The sequence below is a fragment of the Heliangelus exortis genome, chromosome 5, assembly GCF_036169615.1.
Source record: "Heliangelus exortis chromosome 5, bHelExo1.hap1, whole genome shotgun sequence".
Taxonomy (NCBI): Eukaryota; Metazoa; Chordata; class Aves; order Apodiformes; family Trochilidae; genus Heliangelus; species Heliangelus exortis.
In genome coordinates, this window is record NC_092426.1 from 24,030,610 (window position 1) to 24,052,604 (window position 21,995).

General features: G+C 36.9%; 1 protein-coding gene and 1 long non-coding RNA gene across 10 annotated transcripts in view; one reads left to right on the forward strand and one right to left on the reverse strand.

Moving 5' to 3' along the window:
* Positions 1-21,995, reverse strand: part of MIPOL1 (mirror-image polydactyly 1) — a 197,978-nt gene that overhangs the window by 68,211 nt on the left and 107,772 nt on the right. The window lies entirely within an intron of this gene.
* The window catches only part of LOC139797160 (uncharacterized), a 29,846-nt gene continuing 19,071 nt past the window's right edge, over positions 11,221-21,995 (forward strand). For 2 of the 5 annotated variants that reach the window (XR_011726318.1, XR_011726319.1), the window contains exons 1-2: positions 11,914-12,091; positions 15,362-15,973. This is a non-coding gene — a long non-coding RNA (uncharacterized lncRNA). Of the gene's footprint in view, positions 12,092-15,361; positions 20,480-21,995 lie in introns of those variants that run through there. The other 3 variants (XR_011726320.1, XR_011726321.1, XR_011726317.1) reach the window with 2 other exon arrangements.

The window sequence follows — 21,995 nt, forward strand, 5'->3', positions numbered from 1 at the left end:
ACCACTCATGTATCCATTTGCTCACAGTCACCCTCTGGTATCTGCCTCTTCTCCTGCCCACTGGCATTACCCACCTATCAGTGGAAATCCTTATTCATCCTGAAATGATGATACTTTAGACTTGGTAACATTTAATTCCACCCCACTGCTTTTGTTTTTCCAGTACTTGAGGCCTTTCCAATCTTTCTGCAAGACAGCTTGAACTTACTTTGTATTAATAATATCTCCCCTTTGTATTAATAAAACCTTACAACCACGTGTCATCAAGCAGTTTTGTTGGGACACTTGCTCTTCATGCCAAAGGTTCTCAATGACAGCATTAAAGAAAACTGGTTCAGAACCAATTGGAGAGAAACTGGAGAGAAATTCCACTAGTGGAATCCTCGGACCTTAACGTTTCTCCTTTCAAAGCTGTTTGCTGTTACCTTTCCTGCTAACCAGTTCCTTATTGCCTTTTGACTAATTCCTCAACACCTTCATGGGTACATGACATTTTGCAGACAGACATGAACTCCATGTGCCCATCCTGGAAGATTCTGGGTGAATCCAGTTAACAGCAAATTGCATTTCCCACATTCAGCCTGTACCTGCTTCTAAAATAACAATGTACAGATTCTCCACTGTAATTAATTTTCCATGTGGCACCATATCTAAGCTTACACGTAACCTTATATTTATCGTTTCCTTGTGTAAATCAAGGAAACCAGTTATCAAGCCAAAGAACAACTCTTGCGTGATCTCTATAGAGTAAAAATTGTACTGCAATCCATTGTTGTTGGATCAGTGCTTCAAATGCAATAGAGACTAACTGGTCTACAATGGTCAGAATTACATTTTTTTCCTTTCTAAATATAGATGCTGCCTTTGTGAATTCCCTGTCATACTACACCATAGACAGCTTCACAGGATTTATTAAAGAACTCTAATATAATTTCTACAATTTCAGGAACCAGATGGAATCTATCCACTGAGCAAAATAACCTATTGAACAGCTGTGGCATACTCCATTTCCATACATTCACTTTTCTTGAACCCTTGTTTTAATAATTGACATAATTATTGCCCAATGGTGAAGGAAAAAAAAACCAAAAAACAAGCACACATTTCTGGACCTAATCCTGATTATCCTTGATATCTACATCAGAGACGTGGCATGCTTCCCTTTTCCTTGTTCTCATTTCAGTCCTTACACTATTGTTTAATTTCCTTTCCAAGGGCCAATTTAGCTTAACCTTTAGCAATTTTCATTTGTATCTGTATCTCTTGTTTTCTAAGACATAACTTTATTGCTTAATAATCACCCTTCTTGTGGACGGGATATTCTTATTTGATTCTCATTGAGATTATAATTCAGCTAATTAAAACTGACAACATTCCCACCCAAAGCATTTTCCCCTATCTTGACTGAGATATCTGTTAACACGCAGGTAATTCCTTAACTCAGTAATGATTGCTACTAACAGCTTTCCTTCTACTGAGCCAGGATATTCCTGTGCATTTAAAGAACGATGGATAAGAAGTCTGAAGAGCCTCAAAGGTAATTTCTGTAATATATGGACTCAATCATTTATGCTTGGTAGAGCTGTATAATGGGAAAAGATTGTAGTAGGAGACCTTTCTGCTCCATTGGTCTCCATTTGGAGAAAAAATGGAGACAAAAAAATCTGGAAAAAATTTCAAAACCACTGTAAAAATATTTCTATTTTAACACTTTTTATCTTATGCTATTTTTACTGCTTTTACATTTTATTCACCACGTCAATAGAAGAAGTATGTAGAGCATGATGGAGCAAGTCTTGTTGTGACACATTATTACACCCAAATTCTAACCACTCTGTTATCTTTACATTAGCAGCTGCTACTTAGTGCAGATTACAACAGCTCATCTTATTTTCTGTATCAAAGTGTCAACAGATCAAACTGTTCCACCAGCAAGAGAAGTAGGTAGAGCTTTGATCTAGAAGAGAATATAAGCACTTGTCTTATTAATTAGGGGATGAGAGGTTTTCAGGGTGAATAAAAAGACTCCAGGTAACAGGAGGGGACTGAAACTGCCTAGTGTTCTCCTAACACACTAAGTGATCTCCTCATTTTTTAAATCACAGCGTTAATGTGTCAAACTGTTTCATTACAATACAAACAGGGGACACCCTGACCTAGAAAATGAGATTAAATGTTTCAACTTGCATTTAAGTATCAGCTGACCTTGACAATTATAAATATGAAATGTGAAAATTAGAACTGTGCTATAATTGATGTTATATATTATAGACACATCAGTAAATACATAATTAACATAAATCCCTGATGGATATGCCCTGCTGCTGTGGAGGATCAGTAGAGGTAGAAAACTATCCTGAAGAACCAGCTGAGAGTTGTGTGTTTGAATTTGAGATTAACAGTGGTGGCAGTGGTGGGAACTCTTTAAAGAGCCTTTAAGCTACAGCTTTCCTCAACACATGGCCACAGCCACACCCAGGCTGACGTTCCCTCTGGGCACAAATGAATGGGATCTCAGCAGCAAACATGACCTTTATGAGTTTGCATCAGGTTTAAATAATTAACTATAACAAGATTTTACTCTACAATCTAATATTACTGTCATTCAGAATAAATATCAATTAATTAATTTATTTTTTTTTTAATAAAAAGCATTGTTTCACTGTAACAATAAGGCCCTCTGAAGATGCGTCGGTTTAGATAGAAATATTTCTGAGGAATTTCAGGCAAAATTTCTGACAGAAGCAAGTACTCCTCCCCAGCCATGTGGTTAGGTGATTTGTTTTGGATGCAGAAACCTAAAGTTGAGTCCTATTCTTTTGTTAATTCCCCCTGGACATGGCAGCCTCCCACCAGTGAGCATACTTCCTTGCTCTAAAGCCACATGAATTACTCACCCTTCTGGCGATTTCCATAGGTCCATGTCCTCTCTTTGCAATTGGCACAAATGCTTTTTTACTAAATTTCTAAGTATGAGAAAAGCAATTCCAAAAAGAAGATTGTGGAAAAGGAGACTAACTCCACAGCCCTGCCATCAAAATGTTTGTGGGTGCCCAACTTGGATCAGGGACTTGAAATCATGGTTTTCACATATATGATGCTGAAGTACCAACACTGGCTTTTCAGCATCTTTTTCACTTTACAAAGAATGCCTACTGTCTTACCTTACTGGAATTAAAAATGTTTAACCTATATTCTTCCTTTTATTCCAAAATTGAAATTGTCATTTTTAGTAAGTGTTGAGCTACAAGTCTAACTAATGCCACCTTCCACAACTCAGTCTTCATGCTATCCCTACTTTAATATTTTAAGGAACTTTTCAAAAGATTTGCAAAAGATATTGCTATCTGAAGTCCAGACTCTTGTCTACATCAAAACAACAAATTCCCCATCAGGAATACATGATGAATATGAATATTGCTTGTATGGTCATTCATTTCTGAGAGGTCCTCTGGTAACTGGGATGCCAGCAACAGGCCACAACAAATATTATGCAGATAATGTAATCAGGAAATAAAAATAAATCACCAAATAGCTTTTTACAGCTCTGTCAAAGAAAATGAAGGGTATCAATAGCATTTGACTAGGTACATATTTGGTTCTGTTCATTACTACAGTAGCAAACAATATCTACTAATTATCTAAAAGCAGTATCACCTGAGATGTGAATACTTCATTCTTGCACTGCACAGTCATATCACACTGGGAAATGCACCATACCAGCAGTACTTGGCAAGGAAGTTACCCAGTGAAGTGCCCAAATGAGCACACATTACAGCCAGATTCAGCCTATTATCACATGTTGCAAGAAAGTATCTGTATGAATTTTCAGTGAGAATTAAGAATTTTCTCATCTAAACTTAGATATAAGGTTGATAAAAAGTTTCTGCATCACCTACAGTATTATTTTGTAATATCCTATACTTCCTCCAAGCAATATACGGTATATTGAAATGGCAGGAAAAAAAAAAACTATTCTAAGGACAATCTCCAAGGCATGTAATGAATATGTGAGACTAATACATGGAACCATTTTTTTTTGTAAAGAATGATTCACTCAGTGAGGAAGATTGATTTGAATTTCTGCCTCTGTGAGGCTGACCCAAAACTGCAATTGACTTCCCAGGGTCAATATTTCATTTATGGTTTCCATTTGAGTATATAGCTAAAAAACCCCAGAGATCCCTACTATGGGCATATGGATAACTACCTAAGGGTACTACAAAGCTCATTTCAGGTAAGATATAACCCTAGTGACCATAACAAGACTCCTGAAAACTTTCAAGGACGACAGCTCCAAAATACACATTCATAGCTGGACTGGGTTTTGCAAATAAATAGTGTCTTGTGCAAAGATGCTGACCTTTTAGTAGGAAGGATTTTATTAAGAACATAAGCTGAAGGTGCTTTAAAATAGCAAGTAGTTACATCTCCATATACAGACAGGTAGATACTTGCCTCACTACTAAACCACGATGCACACTGTGAAAAGAAATTCAAAAGAAAAGAACCAACAAGACTTTAATAGAGAAGCAAAAAGTCATTCACAACAATTATTTTGCTTCGTAGCTGTGTCTTTAGAATCTACATGAAAGGAACAGAAGTAAGTTAATTCTTTTACTTCTCAGATTAAAGATTGCTCACAGCTGTGGGCATATGGAAAGGGCACATTTTTCTATGTTCTGTTACTCAGGTTTGGCCTTGGTGACATCACACACTGTTTCTGATCTTAAAATCAGTTGTAAAAATTCAATTTGAAATAAATAATGGAAAGTAATCACTATTCATTATTTTCACTTTCATAATTTCTGTCTGTCTGTTTTTTAAAAGCTGTGTAGTTCCGTTTCCAACCTGTAATCCTTTCTTCCTTATCTGCTTTCCCTTCCCATTCTGGGAAGGGACAGGGGCTAATACAGAACATCTGCCATTCGTTTAATTGCCCAGCATTAAACTGTGACAGCAATACAGCCTTATTTAATGGGAAAATAAAGCACATTGTTTTGGCCATGGTGCATATGGTTTATCTGAAGAAGACTTATTATATCCCCCTTCAGATCTGCGTAAGTAACTTGACTAGAAAACACATTCCTTCTAAAGTAGACCAGGTTATTGAATACAAGCTTAAAATGAAGAAGAAAACCTTCTCTGATCTACTTTAAAAATGCTCATGTTTCCCTCAACTCTGATAGATCTGACTTGGTTCACACACACCATGAAGACTATTACACTATAACAAACTTTAGTGGGAATCTCCTTATGGGAAATCAAGAAGGAAATGACCATGTAGGCTGGAGTGAGCTGGAGAAGCCTTCCAGGTGGTGTCTGAGACCTACTGGCAGATTACTCTGGGAAAGCTTCAAATATCAGTACCCACAGTAAACACACTGTCCACACAAATTACTTTGGCCACTTAGAATATCTACTCAGTATCTGCCACAAACAGTAAGTCATCAGCATAGGATCCAAAAGGTAGTCTTGTAATGTTGTCCCAGAAGCTTTGCTGTAACAAAGACCCTATTCAATAAAAGTGACGTTCCCCCTCGGCCCAAAAAGTGTCCTATCCAGTTCAAGGTGGAACTGAACTGGCAGAAGAACAGAAGAAAGTATGTGTTACAGCCAGACATGTTTTATCTGTGCTGCAGCCAGAAACTGTGTGTGCTTTCAGGGCTCTCTGTCTGGTACATTTTCAGGCCCTGCTAATAGACCCCAAAGTGGCCACAGCAGCAACCTCTCCATTGCTAAAAAGAACCAGTCAGAAGCCATGCTCTGGCCTTGAGATCTACTGGTCTTGTGTTATCATGCCAAAAGCTCCCTTCCATTGACCCCTAAAAGAAAGAGCTGCTGACCAGATTGTCAAAGGGGAATAGGAAAACATAGTATTCAAAGGCATTGTCCAAGAGGGAGGGTTAAAACCATGCCAAGGTGCTTTCTAAAAGCACAAATGACTGCATGTAACTCTGCCACCCTGTGCCCTGATCCTATACGGATAACTGGTCTTGTCAATTAACAAGGGCTTAATAAATAATAAATAAATTGACCAGTACTGATAAACCTGACTTATACAGGAATTTAAATGACAATTTGCTTCTCCCATTAGGCTAGTGAGGCACTCCTGACAGCTCAACAGTTGTCACCCTCAGCTCCATTCTATGGATGCAGGAATAATTCTTGCTTGGATACATCTTTCTAACCTTACTTCACTATCCAACCTCTATTGTGGACTCCCCCTTCTAGTGAAGTCCTTGGCTTTGACCTTTAGACCAGCCATTGACCATGCCCTTCCATTGCTGTTTGGAATTGGTTACCCTTTGGCTTCTCTGTCATGACACATTCACTTACTACAGCTCTTTACCCCTGATTTCAGCATGACACCAGTCCAACTGAGACACTTAGTGCAGCTGAGACACTGGAACATCTCACAGGCCTCTTTCCTGAGAGCAAATATGTAAATTGAAGTCATTCACACTGCATAAAAGGGGCAGAAAAAAACATGAGAGGCGGTAACTTGAGCAAAAAAGGAGTTAGCAATTTACACTCCAAAGCTTATAACTACTGCTAAGTGATAACACACTGCAAATTACAACCTCTCATGAGACAGAACGACTGTTACCTCTTGACAGACAGTACTTTTGCAGAAGGCAGCTGCATCTAATCCCACTATTAGAATTAAACTACAGATTTTTCATAAAAGCTCTAAGTCTGTACATGATTATAAAAATTATTTGTCTCCATGAGTTCAGTGGGATTGTTTCAGTCCATAGCTCTTCCACAATTTGGAAATAAAAGAAGCGAAGTACTTGAATTAATATTTAGTGGGTTTGTCCTAGTGGAAAATGAATTAGCAGGTATATACAAAATTGATCTGATATTTTTGTACACAAAAAACCTCAGAATCAAAATGCTGAGTTCAACATCAACTGTTATATTTAAGAATAAATACTTATTGAATAAATGTATCTGTTAGCAGGAAAATTAGGAAGAAGAAAGAATTATTGAGTATATGCCCCACATTAACATGTCTAGACTATGACTACCAATATATTCTCAAACCAACCTTGAATCTGGCAGGCCTTTTAGGACTCCTTCTCCTTTGATGTCTGAAGTTCTTATCAGACAACCCAGCAAGACAATTTGGGCTCTTTCTCCAGCTAGATTACTGTTGTGCCTAGCACTTTTGGAAAGGAGACAAAGCTTCATGCCTGGTCCTGAGGCTGTTTTCAGCCTTCACTACATTGAGCCACTTGTGTAACTGAAGTGAGTGGGACACTTTCACTCTCAATCTGTGCAATCCTAGAGGTTTAAGAGGGATCAGTCACTCTGAGACTGGATAGCTGGTGCTGATTTTGACCAGAATAGCGCTCTGAATCTTAGACCTTAGATCTATTACATCTATTACATCTCTGCCTTGGGAAACAGTATTCTTTTTACTGCCTACATACGTTTTGGTGCACAGCTAAAGAACATGTCTAATTTTCTGTGGCAACACACTCAGACTCAACTACATTTCTATTGGGAAAAGAGGTAGCTGCTGCGTAGTTGATAACTGCAACTTGCAAAATGAAACAACGTAAGACATTGAAAAGAATTTTTGTCAACTATAAAATTCTCCAGCAACTTCCCACAGTATAATTTAACACAGGTTTCCTTCTTTGCTCTTGTTTGTGCACAACAAAAGAAACCATTTCAATCACCAAAGATGGTTGTGTTCAAAAATCACTATTCTGATAAACCCAGACAGTAAACACTTTTCTACCTTACTATCTTACAGTTAGAATTTTAGCCAGTGCTTTTGTTTTTATTAGTTCAAAGCGTGTCTTATACCTTTTCACTGCACCTATTATACATTTCTTCACTTGAACACCTGTTGAACTAAACTTGTCTTGCCAGAATATTTTTAATTATGCAATCTGTACTCTGTCAATGGCAAGCACTTGGGTAGAATTTCTTATATACCTTTCAACATACCCAGCAGACAATTAAGAACTCATTGTACAGAAATATTTGCCAACTGAAATGTTGGTGAGACAAGTTTAATCAAGTGATCTTGACTAACTTTTAGCGAAGAATCACACTTTTTCATCATGTTTACTGCTTTAAAATACCACTTTAAATGCTATTTCTTAGAAATTTTTATTGACTCAGTCATTCACACAATCTGCAATGCATGCCTGACTTGCATAATACTTCAGGCAATAGTTCCATTAACACTTGAACACTTTCTTTTCATGGACAGCATAATGAATGCCAAATTTGTGTACAGCTTTTAGGAAAATTTGAGTTTTGCAGGGGAAATCCTGACCCATTGAAGCCAACAGAAGTTCACTGTTGACTTCAATGGGATTAACATTTCTCTGTCTGTATACATGCACTCTCTCTATTTAGTGCTGACTATTCCATTGTATGTGTGCTGTACACAAGGATAATGCACAACATAAGTCTAGTTAAGAGAAATGTCTTTGACTTTGTGTTTTCTGACTGATACTATAAATGTAGATACCTGGACAAGCATTGTGCAGAAGCCTCTCCAATTCTGTAATGCTAAAACAGTGAGCTACTTGTGTGGTGCAAGGTGCCACATGGAATTTTCTTTTAAACTTTTAAACCAATGACTGCAGTTGTCACCAGAGGAAGGAATAAACACCATCTGCATAACGGGTTTTGAATGATCTGTAATGAGGAACAAAAATTTTCCAAAAACCACCACTTTCAGAATGATGACACTCTTTTGGGAAGGGGTGTAGGGCTCTTTAACTCATGCACAAACAGGGAAACCCATCACTTTCTTTTGGAGGTTGCTGGATTGGCAGCCCTACTGCGTAGGCGTACTGCTGTGGATTGTAGCTGTTGTAGGAAACTCCACAAAATGCTTTTGATCCATTTTATCTTGCAACTTAGCAAAGAAATGTTGCAATAAGAAACACCAACAAAGATCTGAAAAACTTAAGCTCTGGATTACCATATTGTGTTCTCCTGCCATTCAATGTTTCACACAAAGGCAGGGGTGTTCAAAGTAGAAAAAGAAAAAGAAAAAAGAAACTGGTTACAGAAAGTGCAGAGCACAGAGTAAATAATATTCCTCCACATCCCTACTCTTTCATAGATTTGTTGTTAAAAGAGTTGCAGCAATTAGGCTTTTGTTAATTACCAGCTGTTGAAACAGATGTGTTGACTGTCCTTATTAGCCAACAGCTGGGACAGGAGAACAATTGATGCTCTCTAAAACCAACAGCCAGCTGCTTTGCAGTAATTATCTCCTATCAATAATACAGGTGATAAAGGCAGCAAAAAGGTTATGAGCTCCAATAACCAAGGTGCTGTTATTGAATATTACTGGAATTTATCATTCATTTTACAAAATTAATAGAAGAGTAAGATGCTATATCTGCTTCCTATCTGCATTGTTTCAAGGTCTAGCAGCATGCAAATGATAGGGAACCAGAAACAACCAGAAAAAAAAACCCCACATTTTTTTTTTATAATCCTCTTACTATATTTCAAATGTCTTGCTCATCTTTAAGGAATGCTTTCTCTTTCAGGTGACTATGACTAGACGTCATTCATCATTAACTTAGTTTCCCCTTTGCCTTCCATTGCATTCAGTTTTACCATAAATGACTTTTTGGAATGTGCAGATGGCTATTCCTACCTGTTGAGAAATTTTATCATACAGTATGTAGTAAGATATGATTAAGAAATGATTAAAAGGAAGGCAATCCCCCTGGAGAATAAGGTTCTAGTCTCAGGCATGCCATCAGTTCTCAAGGAAATTCACTTCACCTCTTGGAATTCAGTTTCTCTAGTGCTAAAATGGGAGAACTATGTTTACCTTTATCAGCCACTTTGTGATTGATGACTTTAACATACTATTTAAATGCAAATTAATGCTTGCATGATACATTAGTGTAATAGGGAAAAAAAACTCCATGCTTTTCTAGTATTGATACATGTCAAAGGTTATAAAATGGATAGATCTTTTAGAAGCATGGGGCCAGACTTCCACAAATGGGAGACACAAGAATAACTGCTAATATCTAAATGGAATATATCGATATAGGCATTCAGATGACTTGTATTTACTTTTGCTCCTGCTTTGATTTATATTTTCTCATCTCCATACCCTATTGAAATGCATTAAAAGAAAAGCAAAGCAGAGATTTTAAACCATTTCTATTAGCTTCTCAGTTCATCTCAAGCCAACAAAAGGCATGTCTACAAGAATCTACAACTATGTCTATTCACTAATTAGTCTGCACTTAAAGACACTGCCTTACTGAAAACAAGGATTAAGGCTGGTTGAATACTCTCCCTTTCACAGACCTCCCCTATGTCTCTGTTGGGTCATCATAAGCAGCTTGTTCTCTGAGCCTTAAGTAGGGAAGCTTGACAATCAGTTTTGGGCTCATCAATACACACTGGGACAATTAACAGGAGCTACCAACATTTTCAGGAACGTGTAAAGAAATCAATGAGCCAAAAAGTTTCAGCAACAGGGCTGGGCAGAAATGTATCATACTCCCATGACAGGTAAGTTTTAAGAAAGGTATGCTGCAGGATATATTATTTTTCACCCTGGAAAAAAGGAAAACTATGTACTTCTGTGTTTCCACTTCAGATTCAAAAGTAAAAAAACATGTAATTATCACAAGAAAATTGAGATGGATCCTTGTAAACACATCCTCACATCTATTACCAAGGAATCCACAACATGCTGTAAAAGAAACAGGAAATTTGAGCCTAATTTTTCTGTTTTCTGCTTTTTGAAAGAATTCTTAAAAAGGATGGGAAAAGGAAAAGGGAAGGAGAAGGAATGGTTTTTAAACAACGGCTTTTCAGTTGATTTTCATTCTTTCCATATTTCTCCAGCTGCTTCTCTCTACCCTTCCAGTGTTTTCAGGCTGTTACACTGGGTTTTCCCCTGGAAGTCAAAACTTGGCTCTTTGCCTTTTGTTTGTCATCCGTGAATGAGTTGGGGGAGGGGACATGGGCAGAGGAGGAAAGGAAGTTCAGTTTTGGTCTCAGTCTGCTTTTGTCTATCAATGGAAAGTTAACATTTAGACTGTGCCAAAGAGGAATTAATTTGAGCAATGGACAGTACAGGGCACCTCTGCCTTAGGAAGAGATCAGAAGAAAGGTTTGTATCCTATGTGGGAAGATATTAACTAAATTCAGAATAGAAACCTGGAAACTTTTCACATGGTGTTCTGCACGGCTTTCCATTGCAGAAACTACCACAAAGCAAGCAGGAACTTGAAGACTTAAAGAAGAAAATGACAGTGAACATTGTTTCACCGTGGCCAAGACATACTCTAGGAAACTTTTAAACTGCACGTATGCAGCAAGGGCCTCTGCAGCCTAAACTCTGCGTTTGGGCTGACCGGTTCAAGCTTGTGAATTGGTCACAACTGGAACAGTATCTGCAGATTTAACCCCCAGCCCCTACTCTAAAAGCACAAAAGCACCTCAGGGTGTGTACTGGCTGGCCACTGGCATGCTGTCAGAGAGCTGAAAGCACCTGGACTTTGGTCTCCTGTCTTGCAACAGTCACAGTCTGGAAACATGCAGCTTGGCTGGACTCACCATCTAATTACAGCAACACTTCCCAGTCGAAAACCCAACCTAATAAGATCTGAATTAACACATGAATCAGACACATTCTGTTTGCTGAGCCCCTCGTGAACCACAACTGCACCAGGGCCCCAGGAAATCTGACCCGGTGAATTTAATCCAACGTATTTCACTGTCTTGGTATCTACCTTGCCAGCAAACCCTACCATACACTGGAACCAAGACACAGTGCATTTCCCTTTGTATTTTGTTTTCTAGCCAATGCTCTCGAGACAGCCCAGGATAGTTCTCTGAGAACATAAAGTTGAAGACTGCTGCCTGAAACAGAACTTTTCTGCTATCTAATAAAATCTTTGTAAATGTGACAACCAACCCTCAAGAAAATTCACCTGGCAACAGCTGCATTGAAACAAAGTTACTGCAGCAACAAGTAACGTCACAGTGTTAATAATTGACAGGGAAAGAATGAAAAGGTGAGCAAGGGATAAAGAGGACAAAGGAAAGATTTCAGTATAAACTTCTGTTGGTGAGTAATCAATCAAAATTAAGATTGAAAGAGTCGGTATGAATGTTACAGTGAAAACTGAAATGAATTTGTTATCTTGGACTGCTGAATGGGGCTTGTAAAACTCAACTTTCTGCAGCCTGATTTGCAAAATTTGACAAACAAAACCCCTGCTGATTTGAATCTACTTTTATTCAACTCCCCCAATAAACTAAAAGCTAAAGCAGGAGCAGGGGCTTTTCACATTTGCTGCATGCAGGAAAAGCGCTGTGCAATTCCTGGTTCTGCAGGTTAAGGCAGGAATTAGCAATGCAGTGGTAATGAATGTGCTTCTTGATTTACATAATATAACAAAAGTCCACTCCCCTCGGAGGGAGGAACTACATCCTAGAGACACTGTTTAGAAGAAGCTGTTTCAGATGACTAAATTATCAACAGCCTCAGGTGAAATGGACTGCTAGCTTAATATCCATTGCTATTACTGCTAGAGGTCAAAGCAGCAGCAAAAACTTTGGAGCATTCAAATTAACATGAAATATTAAGAAAGCAAGATTTGTTTCCTCAAACCATGTTTTTTTTGTATTTCATAATCTGAGTTTCACTTTTTAGATTTAAAACTTGTCACTGTTTCCTATATACCAATACTGCTTTGTGCCGTGCCCAGAATCCCAGCTGTTGGTAAAATGTAACTGTTTTCCACAAAAGATATTCCTTAAATATAATTCAAGTACCGGAGTTACTGAGATGAGTAACTCATACACCTAAATCAAAAACTCTAAGAGTGTACCCACAAAATTCAGGAATTTGCAAGTTCAGTTCCAAATTACACTGTTTTTCAGTGAAGCTGCAGCCAGTCCCCGTTCATGATTTGTGAAAATACCTTTTCTCAAAGGTGGAAAAAGAGTTATGCTGCACCTCTTGAGGGGAAAGAAAGTGCTAATTCATACCAGCTCCTTGGGATACAATAACAGCACCTAAATGGAGATGTCATCAGTAGACCATATTTTTTCAAAATAACACATAAAGCTTCTAGCAAAGTGATAACTGAGGAAGTGTAAATAATTAAAGACGAACTGCAACTGTCAAAGTTATGTCATAGGAATATTTACAGTACACTGGACTTAATTACACATGGCCCCAACACTGCTCCCACTGAAGTCAATGCAAGTTATCACAGTAAGTTCATTAGAGGCAAGGGGCTTCTTTCTGGTCTAGTCACTCTCAAGTTGTCACTGCTGGCAAGAATTAATGAACTTATTCCCTACTAAGATTAATTATTGATACTTCTACAGTCAAAGAAGCACTATTTAATACTCAGACTGTCTGCTGAGGCTTCACGTTGGGACACAAATTTAAAACACAACTTATTACAAAACTTAGATTTCTTTTTAATTTACTACACTGTGGTATTCTGAAAAAAATCTGAAAACTTTATTCAGCACCTAGGTGACATATAATCTTCCACAAGAAGTGTTTCTTTTTACATCAACTGCTGCTGAATTGCTAGTTTCTCTGAGCATAAGCCCTTTTATATATATATAAAAAATTGCTATCTCTCCCAGATAAACAGCTAGATCAGTCCATAATTTGCAATGTTTTTTCACCTCTAGGTAACCACTCTTTTAACAGAGTTACTAGCTATCCCCTTTGCTTGCCCTACTCTCTTAAAAAAAAAAACACCTTTATTTTACAGATATATTATTTTTTAAGATTTTTTTGTAACCCTCCTTATATTATATTTTGCAGAACTATGGTCAGGAATTATTGCTTCCTAATAGCTACAAATATTATCATCATCATTATTATAATTTAGCATTTAGGTTGAAATAATTGTTGCTACAAACACTGAAACAAACTGCTGGTATCCACAATAAACCTCACAGCTCAGTAAAAAAACAGGAAATAAATACTGACTGACAAATTTAAAGTATATTTGACAATAGAAGTAGCTTGCTATTTCATTATTATTGCACTGAAACAACTGTGCAATTTTCCAAAAGTGTGTAAAAAATAAAATAATTTAAACTAGCCATTCCCAATCTTTCCTACAGTAACTGTACAGATTTTGCAATTATTCCACTGAAAGAAAATAAGTAATATCACTAGGAAAAAAGATTAAATCAAGAATATTGACTAGTAAAACATCCTATGCCAACACAGACTTTACGAATTTGATTTTTTGAAGGACATTTTTTAAAAAAGATGAGTAGCGGCTTTATACTTAAAATTTTTACATACAAGAAAGGGAAGGAAAATGCTAGCAAATCTGTCTCAAGGTTAGCCTAACCTCCTAAACATGTACCTTTAAAAAGCAGATATCATTAGCGACTGATTAAGGAGAAATATAAACATACCTCTGGATTTCTAGGGAGCACATCTTTACCCTGTTTCAATATAAGCAGTGAAGGACAAAAGTCAGATTATCTCTCACTGTTCAATGCATTATCAAATTTTGGACAGAAGCTCACTAAACACACTGCATCTTGAGAAGTTCTCAGATCATTCCAAGTGGAAAGTCAGGCTTCACCAGCCAGTCACTTCTGTATCATTGCTATGCAAATAACACATTTTTATAGAGATAATCTGGGGGACAGCACTACTAAACTGTTGTCAGTGACTAACTAAGTGAATTAAGACTTGGTCCAAACTCAGTAACTTGGTCCAGAAATACAACTTTAACACACCTGAGGCTTGCTTCAAGATTTATTTTGAAGTATTAGAAGTAGAGGAGAAACACAGTATTATGTGCAGCTACATAATAACACTGTATCTGGGTGTATAGGGCCACCCACACCTAACCTCATCTGTGACTGTACCTTTCTACAAAGACCTTCATGTATGATTACACACGCAAAAAAACAGACACAGAGAAATGATGCCACTTATCTCCCCTGCCTTCAGCCACCTCAAGTTTAACTGAACCAGGCACTTACAAAGAACATGTCACATATTTTCTGCACTAATCTTTAGGGCAGAAGAACTGCCTTGTGGTGATATGTTCTACCCTTTGTATTGACTACAAACGGAACTCTGACAAATGGCAGCTAAAGCTGGGTGAGTTAACCCCTTCTTGGCAGAACATTAGTAAGGTCATGAAGTCAAGTACAGAGACATTAGGAAATGTCAGAAGTAAGATGATCATGCATCATGGTGCTACTTTTAACTGCATGAGCATTTTTTTCCCAACTTTCTTTCTAATTGTTGCACAGGGTGGGCCTATACCTGATCATGAATCATTCCTGCCCAGTGAAAGAGCCTGTAACCTGTTTATTCTTGTTTCTTTTGTTGCAGCTTTTGGAATGGGACCACGATATGAACAAATATACTTCATATTTAATGGAGATGAATGTTGCTCAGCAGTTGTGGAATCTATCTATCCCTCAGTCAAGACACCACAGCATGAATTAACTGAAAGTTTTCAGAGGGATTCATAGCATGTTACTCATTTTCTGACAAGGCAAGATAAATCCCTCATGTCTAATCTGCAGAAGTACCATGCACTCACAGCTGCAACTGAAGTCAATGGGAGACGGAACATAAATGCTATATAATGCCTCCAGTTTATTAGACCTTTGATTAAATTACTGAAGACTTCAACTGCATGGAAAACAATTAAGAGGAAAATTAAAAAATAAGTGTCTATCCACAGTTACCACACATGAGAATGTTTATTTCTGGCATTTTCTGCTTGTCATCCATGGCTGAAAAGCAGATTTTGATCCATGAAACAGCACATCAGTGAAAGAAGGGACTGTATGAACAGGACAGCCTACACCACACAAGTAGGAGGCTAATCTTCTCAGTTGGAAACTAGCTGGAGCAGCCAGGATATTAAATCAGCAACACAAGGGGAGGTTATTTGGAAGGCAAATGAGGTACATGCTCAAATTCAGCACCTAACGAGTAAGTTGCACTAATGTGGTAAAGAATATAATGAAAAGAATCCTTTGAATTGTTTATGTACTGATCCTAGGAATGTGGGTAAGCAGCAAGTGAAACTCTAATTGATGGGAATAAATTTTATATAACCAGCATTACTAAAACTTGGTGGACAACTGGCATGTTAAAATCTGAGATTAACACAAAGGATAAGAAAAGCAGTAATGGAATAGGATGCCTTAAAAAAAACCTCATGCCATTATTCAATTTAGAGTGATCAGTAACACAAGACCACAGTTCTTGTATGTAGAGGTCAATATGTTAGCTAAAATAACTTGAGAAAGGCTTGCTGGTCAGCAAATTAGCCAGAGAACAAGATAAGTTTTTCTTCAGCACATATCTGTAATATTTGGAGAGGAAAATAATGATGCTAAGGGGGACTTCAGTTTGGAACACATATTCTGGGAGTCTTGTATGGACAATTATAAACTAGTACTATACATTTTCAGAAACCATATATTATTCATGAGCATGAGGTAAACAATCTCATTACAACACAAGAGATGCAGTCATTGTAGTGGAGACTGATAAATAGTTAGAGATAAGTGATAATAAACCAAGTGAATTCCACATGGGAAAAACCAATCAGAATTTTTACATGCACAGAAACACTTGAAAAAGTATTCAAAGTACTTCAAAACTGGGAGAAAAAGGGATAGAAGAAAATGATAGAAAACTGCAGCATCCTTTAAGGGTGGCTATAGAGAATATCTCACCCCATAACCAAGTGAAAGTAGAACTCTTTTTTCATGTAGAAAGTAAATAAAGCACACACATGATAAAAGTCTCAAAAATACCGACTGAAAAATTACAAATACACCCTAAAAGATAAAAGTTCTGAAGTGATGCAAATTGATGAGTAGCCAAAGGCATCAAGGGAGAAGACACCATTGGCAGGACTACAGATAATATGGATTTCTCATTATGTGAGAAACACTGAATGTATAAGCCCATTTTGGAATACCTATACCATAAGTTCTAATGCAAAAAGCCCCAATATATAGGTTCAATAAGTGTTCAATATATAGGTTGGTCTTTGAAAAAACAACAGGATGCTATAGTTACAGTTTACATAGAATTAATAAGCACTTTTCAGCTTATTAGAAATCAACGATGAATAAGTTTTACATTTACAGATTCAGATAATTTTCACTTTAGGTGTCATAGGGTTCTTAGAGAAGATCTCTGTTAATCCATTTTAAAATTTTGGATATTCCCCAAGATTGGAAGAGCACTAATAAGGTGTCAATATTTAAAAAAAAAACAATGGGTGGGATTAAAACTGGGCCAAATAAGTGATAACACTGGATTCCATTAATATACTTTAAATAAAGAATATAATTATTCCCAGTCAACATGTTTTTGTGTAAAATAGGTTTTGCCAAACAAATCTGATTTCCTTCTTGATGAGTTTAGAAATGGTTGTTCTACAGAGATTTCATAGAATCCTAGAATGCCTTGGGTCGTAAGGGACCTTAAAGGGACCTAAGCAAAGTTCTAATTCCCCTGCATGGGCAGGGATACCTTCCACTAGATAAGGTTGTATTTTTTAGGCTTTGACTTGTGGGACATAAGAGATTAATAAAATAAAAGCCCGAGCAAGAGAAAACTTCTGAGGTGGGTACAGAATGGGCTGACAGTGTAGCTGTCACTATGATAATACCAGAATACTGGGAAGGTTGCACAGGTATCAGTACTAGGCATACTCTTAATCAACATATCCTTCAATGACTCAGAGCAAGGTAGACATGGCTGGTAATGCTCATGAACAACAAAGAGAGTAAGTAAATAATAATGACCAAACAATGTTCTGGGTCCTTTGGTATCCAAATCAAGTGTATTTTAATATAACCAAATGCAAAATTCTCAGTTTAAAAACAATGACAGGGGCTACACTTATAGGAAGGGTAACCGTATTCAAAAAAACACTGACTCTGAAAAGTGTCTGGGATGTAAATACAAGGCGCAGGATAATGCTTGGAAAAACTGGGAAAATGCAATCTTTTGTATACACTAAAGTAAAATAGTAAGTATATCCATGAACCATTTTAAGGTGATTTTACTTTATGTATAACACTGAGAAACAAGGATACAAATAAGCATATGCATCTGTGTCCACACCCTAAAAGAAAAGGATATTAAAAGCCCAGAGAAGATGAGGAAAAGAGCCATACTGGTAATGCAAACACTAGGGAAAAAGGCATGTACTGAAAGAGTTTATTCTGTTCAGGTTATAAAAAAACCCTGAGGACAGCCCTACTCAGTAAAGAGCTACAGAGATAGAGATATGTGTCCTAATTCTGAACAAGGTAAATCAAGTACTGGGAATAGGATAGCTTTGTGATGCTACTGATCCTCATTGGCCCTAGATAAACAAACAGAAAATGCAGGATATGAAAGAATTTTAAATCTAGTCGAGTAAGGGTAACTTGAATCATTGGAACACACTGTCAAAAGAAAATGGTGGTCTCCCCATCTCTCGAAATTTTTACATCAGACCTAGATACCTTTCTGGAAAGCAGGTTTAAACAAACATAAACTTCTGGGCTCAATACAGGGACAACTGGTGAAATCAATGATATGTGATATTCAGAAGACCAAATAAATTACACAAAAATACCTTCAGGGTGTGGCCTTAAACGCTAGGAATTTATGAATGATAAATATTCGAAAAGGTGAAGTCTTGTACATCTCAAATAGGAATGAAAAACTTGTGGGTACTTTTGACCTTAATTTCTTCATGCCTTGGTTTCCCCATGAAGCACGAAGACAACACTCCTGCAAGAATATGTTAAATCATTGTTTACTAAACCTTTGGTTCTTATAGCATTGAACACTACAGAAAATCCCTGTGATGGTTACTCAAAATTCTGTTTTCAGGGAAAGGTTTGAACAGTATCCAGTAAACAAGGGATTGGCACACATAATGAACAAAGAAGATAAAAAAATATATTGATTGGCTGTGCTCTGGATACTGTGCAGAGCAGGAATGCTGTGAAATAAAGCACACATGATCCTGTAATGAAAAATGTTAACATACTGTTTCAGGGAAATGAAGATGCTCGGTTCAGAAATACCAAAACTGAGGTTAACTCTTGATTAACTGGCTACTTCAGAGGAGCTTTTTTGCACGTGTAGAAAATAACACTGTTCAAAGCTGCACATATACAATACTCATAATTATTGTCTAAACAACCTGCCTTTCTGAAAAGACAAATGCTCTGATGAGTAACTGCTGAAAGCAAGACCATTTGCTTGCCCTATCATGTGCTCCTTAAATCCCCTGCAATTTGTCAACTATGAATGCAATACTTCTCCAGGGGCTACCAATGAGCTTTTCACATCTTGCTCATGTCATCCATTTTCCGCTTGATTAGTGGGGACCTGAAGTAATCTTTCTGCTTCACAGAACAACTAAAGCCAACACACACGAAAATATCAGTATCTTAGGTACAGCTCTTAGCATGGGACAAAGGTCTTTGGGGATGTTCAGGCCCTTGTTGGCCCAATGAAGTGGCTGAGACAAAAAACATCCAGGCTGAAAAAGGAAGGATAAGTTAGGGATAACAATGAGAGAAGACAAAAGAAAACATTTTTGAGAAAGGGAATAGAAGAAAGCTGCGTGATGTTGAAGGTATGGTATAAGAAGTGAAGTAATAACTTGAATAACGGAAGAGAAGTCAAAGGTTAATGTACTTTTCAGAGATGTTAAAAGATGGAAGGAGCAGAATAAAATGAGGATAAAAATAGAGATAAATATTTTTTCACATCCTATTTTGGTTTATGTGACAAAATTTCTGTGATTTCTTTATATTTAGTTTTTTGAACCTTTTTGTTTTGAAGTAAACAGCATGTAACTAAAAAGGTTTTAACATTGAAACACAGTGGATTTTACTTCTAAAGATAAATAAGTGAGACTATACTAAGTATCTGAAAATAAGACTCACTTTGACTTTGCTAAGCATCAAAAAAAAATATTTTTTTTTAAATCTTTTCCCTACCCAGAAACATCACTGAATGAATCTTTGACCACTAAAGTGATGAATGTATCGGCGGTGGTTTTGGTGCCAGTATCTTTTCAACATCAACTTAATTCAAGTTCCATCTCTTTTAATCTTCACTACACCCCCCAAGAGTGCCAGAGTTCATTTGGTGTTCATGCTATTAAAAACTAATGAAAGGTGTAGACTTTAATTTGATAAGTTAAAACCCATTCAAGGCTTAATGTCATCACTTTAAATGTAGCATAAAAGGAGCAACAGAGAGAAATGATTGAAGCTCTTCATGATGGCTGTGCTATTCTTGATAGGTTCAAATGATTGAAGCAGTTCTGCTACTAGATGCAGTATTTTGACATATACAGAAGGAAAAAATAGAAAAGTTTATGTTGAAATTAAAATGTCTGCAATTCCTTGGGCAAGGGGATCTTTTTAAAAAGTGGCACAAAAATAAAGTTCTGTATCAGCAATACTTATGAAGCCTCATCTGATTCTGATTTTGACTAATGCTCACTTACACTTTCCTCCTACCACCTCTACTTGTAATAGCAAGCTGATATTTCTTCCACTGTGCTCATAAATTAATGGATACTACCTATATTCTTTATACCTTCCTACTAAAATACCTCTAGTTCACTATGCTTAACTTTTTTGACCCATCATTTGGACATCAGTGACATCCTGATATCACAGCTGTCTCCTGCTAAGCAGTAATGGCTACTGATAAAGTTCTCTTCTTTTCCCTGAGTGAGAGATAAGGAGTTTTGTGGAAACTGACAACTGAATAGAAGAGAGAAACTGGAATCTAGCCATTACTTTTCTGTCAGATTTGGTTGAAAGTAGCTAACAATCAGAAGGTGAAAACAATGACTGTATAATCATATTCCCTTACTTTCTTAGGGAAACTAGGCTAAAAAATCTGGTTGCTAGTATCTAAATTTCATACAAAATCCTTTGTCTTTTTTTTTTCATATTGAAATTTAAGTATATTCTTATGCAGTGTTCTCTTAAGAAATCATTTCCATTCAGAGGAGACTGTGATCTAAAGACCACAGAGGGCTTCCAATCACATTGGTACACAGGAAAAGAACAGAACAACAAAAGATCTTCAAAGAGATGAGCCTTGTATTTGCAAACCAGGACACTTTTAAACAATTGTTTCCCATGGACTGTACATATAATTGCTGCAAACATGGGTATAAATGTGGAATATATGTGAATCTCTCTACCTCTTTTCATTTTCATTTTTGAGTGTCTCTGAGTGAAAAGTAAAAAAGGTAGATGGATTTTTGAGTTTTTACAGTGAGTGGAAGACAGATAACTTTAATAAATTAAGTACATTACTACTTAGTTTAATTTCAGTAAAGGCTTTGAAGGTAGCAACTTTCCTGAAAGGATGAGAGGTAGTAGCTCATGTATCAAATGGTTAAGAATGCAACTTTTGCAAATAAGGCATTGGAGAAACAAAATCCACTACATGATATTTACAAATCGGAATTATCTTGCAAATCTCAGATATTGACATTTTTTGGAAACAAATCATACAAACTGCTTGGCTCCTCTCTGACTGCATCTTGAACATGTGAGATAACATGGTAGACTCAGTAATATTTCACAGATATTTTAATGCTAAAAATTCCTGAGTGAACAGCTAGAGTGACTTAGTAGGTGGTCATGGGTACAAATGGAACAAATATATTTCACAGAGGAAATTCAATTTTTAAGGTCACTCAAGTTTTGAATGCTAGGAAAAAGCTATCTTTAATCTTGCTCTTATTTGATCATCAGCTTTTAGAGGAAGCAGGGAGTAACTTTAACATATTTTGAATATTGGGACCCTATTACCTTATCAAGATTTCAGGTTGCCTTCAGAAAAAGTTAAATTCACAAAGCTGCTTCTTTTCCTGTCATATACAGATGTTATCCATTTTGCTTTTAAAACACATCTACACCTCATAATTTAATAAATATTACAACTTTCCTATTTT